Source organism: Rattus norvegicus, chromosome 13, assembly GCF_036323735.1.
Source record: "Rattus norvegicus strain BN/NHsdMcwi chromosome 13, GRCr8, whole genome shotgun sequence".
NCBI lineage: Eukaryota > Metazoa > Chordata > Mammalia > Rodentia > Muridae > Rattus > Rattus norvegicus.
This window is the reverse complement of record NC_086031.1, coordinates 10,010,369-10,017,092: the sequence shown is the minus strand read 5'-3', so window position 1 is coordinate 10,017,092 and position 6,724 is coordinate 10,010,369. Positions and strand designations below refer to the sequence as shown.

Below are 6,724 nucleotides of genomic sequence, written 5' to 3'. Positions count from 1 at the left end.
TGCACACAGAAGACCCAATTATTTCTACATACATTTAGAACATTATATTTAACAATTCATAAGATTTTAAGTAGACCTCAATTTTTCTCCAAATAATTCATGAAGTCAGAATTTGATTTAAAAAATAAAAAGAAAAACACAAGGTTGTGTCTCTTTAGAAACTCACAAATACATGGAACCAGCCTTTGTTCTCTTCTGAGATTTAGCACCATATACCCTAGCAGTCTCCATGTCACTCAAAATTGTTCAAAATAAACAGTGAGAAATCAACTACAACATTTCTTACCTGTTTCATGTAACATCGCATCTGTGCTAGGTTTTCTCCAGAGAAGTACAATGTAATTTCTTCAGTTCACAACTTGAATCTGTTATAGCTAGAATGTCAGACGTTTTATCTTAAGTTCTGTTGTAGTTTCTATTCAGAAAGTGTGAGTGTACAATGGTAAAATGACTGCAAAACTTGATCTGAACCTAATCCCTGGTACCTTTACAGTAGATGGAGAAAACTGACTCTTGTAAATAATCCTTTTATTTCTGTAGGCATGCTCAATCACTCAATCTCTCTCTCTCTCTCTCTCTCTCTCTCTCTCTCTCTTTCTGTCTCGCTTTTTCTCTCTCTAACACACACATGGGTGGAGAGATACAAAGACAAAGAAATATTTTTAAAGAAAAATAAAATTTGGCAGTGCAGTCTACACCTCCACTAGCACCCATGGCACATTTTATGCATATTTCCTTATCCATCATCCCTGCCTGTCTCCCAGGTCTTCACAAACCAGAGACATACTTGAGACCTTGCTCAAATGCTAAGACATACTGAATTCACCCCACAGAGCCCAAAAGACATGGGATCTATGACACTCTTGCACATCCCATATCACCTTTTTAATCTGCACATCCATGTGCACCTACAGCAGATTTGGAGGGCCTGCTTTCCAACCCCACAGAACTACTTGTCTCCCAGGAGGACTCCTCTAACCTGACAGAGTAGGACTGCTATAATCAGGGACATAGGAGATCTGCTCTGACCGGAGACAACACTGCCTACCTTGTAGGAAGCATTCTCTAACACAGATCACACAGGTCTTCCTGTTGCTGAGGAGGCCTATTCAAAGATACCTAGGCCACTTGAAAAAGGAGATACCCAGATAGTTAACAGAAGTGAGAGAACATAAGCAACTGAAGCCAATTCAATTTAGCACTGTCAGAACCTAGTACTCCTACCGCTGCAAGCCCTATATAATCTAACATGCCTGAAGAGTAAGATTCTGACCTAAAATCCTATCTCACAAACATGATAGCACCTTTAAGTAAGATATAAATAATTACCTTAAAGAAATACAGGAAAACAGGCAAACAGATAGTACTAATATAAAGAAATCAAATAAATCCATTAAAGAAATACAGGAAAATACAATGAAAGAGGTGATAGGAACAAAATTGGCTGTGCACTAAAAAAATGGAAGTAGAAACAAGAAAGAAATCACAAATGGAGGCAATTCTGGAAACGTAAAATATAAGAAAGAGATCTGAAACTACAAGAACTACAAATGCAAGCAACTCCAAAGGAATACAAGAGATGGGTGAAAAAGAGAAATTCAGGTGTATAAGATGCCATAAAAGATATTGACATATCATTCAAATAAAATTCCTACTATAAAAACTTGAGCACCCTCATACAGGCAAAGGGGAGAGGGGATGGTGATGTGGGATGGGGGACTGATAGAGGGCTATTCATGAAGCAGGATATCATGGAATAGGGGGATGCTTGAGGTGCTAACCAGTCAGATATCACTTGAAATGTAAATGCATGGAATAACTAATAATAGTAATAAATCCTAAGCAAAAACATCTAGGAAATTTTGGACACAATGAAAAGATCCAGTGAGTGAAGTTTCCCAGTTCAAAGGGGCAGAAAACATTTTCAACAAAACTGTAGAAGAAAACTGCCCTAACATACAGAAAAAAAAAGTCATAAGAAAGCCTTCAGAAAAACAAATGCCATGGAATAGAAAAGACAATCCAACTGCCACATAATAATCAAAACACTAAATATACAGGACAAACAAAGAATATTAAACATTGTAAGAGAAAATTGTCAAGTGGCATATTTAAGTTATACCTACCTTTTCAACAGCGACACTAAAATCCAGAAGATCTTAGACGGATCTCACTTAGTCCTTAAGAAACCACAGATGCTCGAGACCCCAAAAGTACAACAATGCCAAGCAACCAGAGCTTCCAGGGACTAAGCCACTACCTAAAGACTATACATGGACTGACCCTGGACTCTGACCCCATAGGTAGCAATGAATATCCTAGTAAGAGCACCAGTGGAAGGGGAAGCCCTGGGTCCTGCTAAGACTGAACCCCCAGTGAACTAGTCTATGGGGGGAGGGCGGCAATGGTGGGAGGGTTGGGAGGGGAACACCCATAAGGAAGGGGAGGGGGGAGGGGGATGTTTGCCCGGAAACCGGGAAAGGGAATAACACTCGAAATGTATATAAGAAATACTCAAGTTAATTAAAAAAAAAAAAAAAAAAAAAAAAAAGAAACCACAGATGCGCTTCCTTTTCTGGTGCCTGGAGGAGCCCTGTCGGTGCCGCCTCTGTCCATCAGGCCTCCTGTGGTTCTCCATTGCCCGTCTCTCTGGATTCACCGTCGCCACTGTGCCGCGCCTAGGACTCGGATTCTGCCGGGAAAATGTCAGATGAATTTTCGTTGGCAGATGCGCTACCTGAACAGTCCTCTGCCAAAACGCCTGCTGTGACCAACACAAAAGCTGGCCATTCTCCTCAGGGCTGGCCAGGCTCCAGCCCTTGGAGTAATCCAAGCGCCCCCCCCGCCCCCCCGCAATGCCGTCTGGACTCCCACCGAGTAGTGCAGCACCCTCTACTGTGCCTTTTGGACCAGTACCAACAGGAATGTATCCCTCCATGCCTCCAGCCGGACCACCCCCAGGACCCCCAGGACCCTTTCCTCCTTCTGGACCATCATGTCCCCCACCTGGTGTTCCTTATCCAGCCCCTGCTGTGCCAGGCCCTGGCCCCACAGGGCCATATGCTACACCAAATATGCCCCTTCCAGAGCTACCTAGGCCATACGGGCCATACGCCACTGTTCCTCCTCCAGTGTCGGGAGCACCGCCTGTTCCGTGGGGCACTGTGCCACCGGGAGCCTGGAGACCACCAGCACCATATCCTGGCCCCGCAGGATCATACCCCACGCCAGGACCCCACCCTACTCTGAATAATCCTTACCAAGTGCCTTCAGGAACTGCTGGTGCTCCGCCAATGCCTGGTGGCCCCCACTCTTACCATTAAGGTGACAGTGGATGAAGAAATGGCGTGTTGCCTTTTGAAGTATATGTATATGCACACGAAAGCATACATAATGGCTGGTTTCGCTGTTGGTTGAGGGCATTTGTGAAATAACTTTTGCACCTCAGCTCCTGCTTCATGTATTTGGATATGTAGACCATCACGTGGGTACAATCAGATAATATGTAGAAGTGAATCATTTCAAGTGTGGTTAATGTGATTATGTGTATTGAATAACATTTGATATTTGTTTAAAGCATAGCTATGCCCTCAAAATATAAAATAACATGGATTATTGTTAGAATCTACAACTTAACTTGACAAAAGTCAAATACTTTTTCTAATCACCCCACAACCACCACACCCCATATAACTAAGAATCATTTGAAATGTGAGCTCCTCCTACTACACAAAATATTGCTGGTCTTCTGCCATGTGGGTTAAAACATAGATTTATCAAAGATACCTTCTTCTTTTTTTTTTTTCCCAGAGCTGGGGAACCCAGGGCCTTGCACATGCTAGGCAAGTGCTCTACCACTGAGCTAAATCCCCAACCCCCAAAGATACCCTCTTAATTAAGCCTTAAAACTTGGTTTAAGTGCATTTGGTGCCAACATTTTTTTTTCTAGAGCTCTGTCAGAACAAGAAACCTATCCTAGGAGCTCCATGCAGTTGGGGTGTTTTTTTTTTTTTTTTTTTTTTTTTTTTTTTTTTTTTTTTTTGGAGCTGGGGACCGAACCCAGGGCCTTGAGCTCGCTAGGCAAGTGCTCTACCGCTGAGCTAAATCCCCAACCCCCTCCATGCAGTTTTGAAGGAAACATTTTATCGTTTTGGCAGAAGTAGGTATAATGGTTAAATTAAACTTACTAATACAGGGTGTCGCTAAAGTATAAGAAGAGGCCCCAGCTATGTGGGTAGAGGAGCTCCTCTCACCCAGGAGGAATGGTCCTTTGGGCACGCTTGAGTTCTTCCATTGCTTTCTCTGTTGGATGCCGTCCTGTTAGGCTTTGCAGAAGTAGCGACTTTTGGACTCCCACAAAGATTGCTGATTCTCCCCTGGGAGCTTTTTGGACATGGAACCCGCCTGCCAACCTGAGCATCTGAGCCCTGGAACGTGAACACTGCCCTGCTACCAGCAAGACTGTCTGCCTCTCCACCAATCCGTGGCCAAGGTCGTCAGCCGGTGTGGGGGTCTTGCTCTTTGTGGGTCACTGGTATTCTTGTTAGGGAACTTAACCCACCCTGTGTGGTGTGCTCCGGACGGAGCTTCCATTTTAAACTCTGGTTTCTTAGGACTTCACAACTGCATAATTGGGGGTTACTGGGTTCATTGTTATTTAATGTGAAAGTGGAAATCAAAGAGAGTAGGTTTTCTTGTTTTGTTTTGTTTTCAGAACATTTCCCTTGTTGCCTTAAGGGTAGGGTTTTTTGGGTTCAAGATAGAATCAGGAAAAGTTAAAATAAAATGAAAAAAAGGTAGCCAAATGAAATAATCCCTGGAAAGGGTTTTCTAGGTTTGTTTTAACCTAAGACTAACACTGCTTTTAGAGCAAACAGTGCGAGTGAGGCCATGACTGGTCCTCTGAAAAGAGACATTGTCAATAAGTGTTTGGTCTTAAAGGAGCCCAAATTATACAGAATTTGTCTACATGGCCTCACAGTAATTCTTAAATAAGTACAATAAAGATAATTGAAATGTGTACAAGGCTAGTTTTTGTGAAGTTGAAGTCTTTGGTTTTGCAATGCTCTGTTCTTTACAAAGCTTCCCCCTGCCTTGGTTTGTCTCGGTGTCAGTAGATGTGAACAGTCTGTTTTCTCATGACTCACCTCACGTGTGGCCTCTTCACCTAGACAGCTTTTGAAGCTATAGGTTGGAGACAGCCCCACTCTGTTTCTGGTAAGATATTGCCTCATTTTCCGTGGTTTCCTATACTTAAACAACAGGTGCCATGTATGCCTCGCCCTGAGCGACTTAGAGTTAGCTTTCTCAAGTGCCAGGATTGTACAGTCTGGAAGTTCGGTAGGCCTTTCAATCCTTCCACCATTTAGAGGAGCATACGCCTGACTAAACCAGCTGCATCAGTGCAGTGAACGCTCTGAGCTCTGCCAACTACGACAGCAGTGGACACTGGCAGTTGGGACAGAGTCTATGCTTCTAGTGCGGAGCCCATCTGAGGACTGAGCCTGTGCATGTCTGGGGTGGAGCTCTGCTCCCTCTGCTCAAGGAGCTCCCGGGTGAGGCGCCATTACCAGCCGTCAAGCTCTCAGTGAGGATAGCAGACCTGTCTTGGGCATGTTTTAAAATGTGGCAGTTTGTTTTGTATTTTGAAATAGGGTCTCTCCACATAACTGGCTAACCTTAAGCTCTTTATATAGTTGAAGAACTCACAAAAAACTTTGTCTCCCAAGTGCTGAGATTAAAGGCACGTGACTGGTTTAGTAAGCTGGTTGTGTGTGCATGTGTGTAAATGAGTATCTTTCAAGAGCCAAGTGTGGTGGTGGCGTATGCATTTGATCCCAGCACTTGGAGGGATCAGATCTCCCAAGTTCAAGGACAGCCTGATCTACAGAGAATTACATGACAACCAGGGTTATGAAGGGAAATCAAGTCTCAAAAATAACAATAAAAACAAGCATTGTTTCAAGAATATAGTGTTCATCAGTGCAACTATTCAAGTGTACAAAGTAAAAGGCCCAGCTGCCACTGGTTGACAGACACTGACGTCATGAAGTAGACACTACTTTTTATATGTGCTCTATAAAAAGTTTTGTAATACTTTTTTTTGAAATTATGATTTTTTTTCATTTACTGAATAATGTCAAATTTGATATATTTTACAGTCTATGCATTTTAAGTTAAGCTGCCTGAAGTGTGGTCTGAGACATATGTTTATACCATAAGCAATGGAAGATCTAGGTTTTGTCACCTGCTGCTGTATTTGGAAACAAAGACAAATGTTGCTTGAAGAAGTAATTATAATTAGAAGTAGGCTATTGTTGTGATAATTGATATTTTTAAGGTAAACTTGTTTTCTTTTGTGTGTAATACCTGAAAGCTTTTTTAAGAAATGTATTTTTGTGAAAAAAAAAAAAAAAAGAAACCACAGATGCCGTTCCAGACTACTATATCCAGTAAAATTTTCAATCACCTTAGATGGGGAAAGCAAGATATTCCATAAAAAAATTAAACAACAACTTTCTAGTAATCCAGATATACAGACATACAGAAGATACTAGAAGGAAAACTCCTATACAAGGTGGGTAACTCTAACCAAAGAAACATAAAAAATTAATCATCACATAGTAAACGCAAAAGAAAAAATAAGTATAGGCACACACACACACACACACACACACACACACACACTACCACCTCCAACACAAACAACAGAAATATAACAGGA

General features: G+C 42.1%; 1 pseudogene; it reads left to right on the top strand.

The window, feature by feature from the left end:
* Nucleotides 1–2,550: 2,550 nt before the first annotated feature.
* Mapk1ip1l2 (mitogen-activated protein kinase 1 interacting protein 1 like 2) lies at nt 2,551–6,421 on the top strand (annotated as a pseudogene).
* The last annotated feature ends 303 nt before the right edge of the window (nt 6,422–6,724 follow it).